Source organism: Austrofundulus limnaeus, unplaced genomic scaffold (genome assembly GCF_001266775.1).
Source record: "Austrofundulus limnaeus strain Quisiro unplaced genomic scaffold, Austrofundulus_limnaeus-1.0 Scaffold645, whole genome shotgun sequence".
Classification (NCBI taxonomy): domain Eukaryota; kingdom Metazoa; phylum Chordata; class Actinopteri; order Cyprinodontiformes; family Rivulidae; genus Austrofundulus; species Austrofundulus limnaeus.
The window spans coordinates 223,147-224,890 of NW_013953047.1; positions in this window are offsets into that span (position 1 = coordinate 223,147).

Here is a 1,744-nt window from a genome sequence, read left to right on the forward strand (position 1 = left end):
ATCAAAAGAACAAACACTACAGAGCAGTCAGTACACACAGCAGAGAAAAAAATGAAAACACAATGATAGATCATGAAGCTTTTCAAATAATCTTTATTGTCCACAAAGGAAAAAGGCATTTCCTAAACAAAACTCCTGTTTAATACTTTTAGTAAAAATAATAAAACATTATATCTCTAATTTATAGAAAACTGGTATCTCTACTCTTCCTCTTCATTTCAAACCCAGGTCCTCAACCAGAGCTCTGGAGTTTCAGGGWYCTGTTCAGGATCTTAGCTGTTCCTACAACTGAGCTCTTCTAGACAGAGATCTCTGATGTTGTTCCTGGGATCTATTCAAGTCACTCCTCTAGTTTGGGGGTAACAGCACCAAGTGCTCCAGTGACCACTTGGACTATCGATGCTTTGACTCTACATAACTTTTTTTTCATCTTGGTATTCCTCCAGCTTCTCGTTCTTCTTCTTCCTGGTGTTTCAGTCACTTATGATCTCTACATCTATCACTGCTGCCTTCTTCTCCTTTGCAGACCACCATGGTTGGTTAGCATCACCTGTCAGTCTGGATCAGGATGTCCATGTATGTTAGGCGGTGACTCTCACTTTGACTGTGGAAACACCAGGAAGTGTTTCAGTCACTGGCAGCAGTAGTTTGGTGCTGTGACTCCAAAACTAGAGGAGTGACAACAGATCTCAGGAACAACGTCAGAGATCTCTGTCTAGAAGAGCTCAGTTGTAGGAACAGCTAAGATCCTGAACAGGACCCTGAAACTCCAGAGCTCTGGTAGAGGACCTGAGTTTGAAATGAAGTGGAAGAGTAGAGATACAAGTTTTCTATAAATTAGATACAGTACAGACCAGAAGTTTGGACACACCTTCTCATTTAAAGAGTTTTCTTTGTTTTCATAACTATGAAAATTGTAGATTCACACCGAAGGCATCAAAACTATGAATTAACACGTGGAATTATATATTCAACATAAAAGTGTGAAACAACTGAAAACATGTTTTATATTYGAGGTTCTTCAAAGTAGCCAAAGGTTTTCCAACTGTCTTGAAGGAGTTCCCAGAGATGCTTGTTGGCCCTTTTGCCTTTGAGGTGTAGAAAATACCAYGTCTTCTGGTTGAAGTGGAACTGCTGTTGCTCAATGAAAAAGGACTCTGAAAAACAGGCTGATTGAACAGCAAGAACCTTTATTTTGCAGTTCAGGAGATACAGCCTAAAAAACCAAATTGTGGCCTCCAAGCCAAATGATTCACCAAGTAAGAAAGATGGAGAACGAAGGCAAAGAGCGGGGGCGTACAAGGCTCTTTATAGGTTTTCCACAGATGTACATAAATCTTGTCACGGTATACCTTAAGCATTCCTCTTCCAAATATGGTAATATGTGCCGAGCTCTGAAGCTGGAAAAACTAAGAGACATCCCATCTGTGCAYTCCTGAGAAGAGGCCCCTCTTTGGACACTACACCTTCACTCTGAGGTCCACCTCACCCCAAACCATCTTGATTGGGTTCAGGTCCAGTGACTGTGGAGGCCAGGTGACTTTCACACTTTTTTGTTAAGTATATAATTCTACATGTGTAAATTCATAGTTTTGATGCCTTCAGTTTGAATCTACAATTTCCATAGTTGTGAAAATAAAGAAAACTCTTTGAATGAGGTGTGTCCAAACTTTTGGTCTGTACTGTTTAATGTTTTATTATTTTTATTACAAGTATTAAACAGGTGTTTTGTTTAGGAAATGCC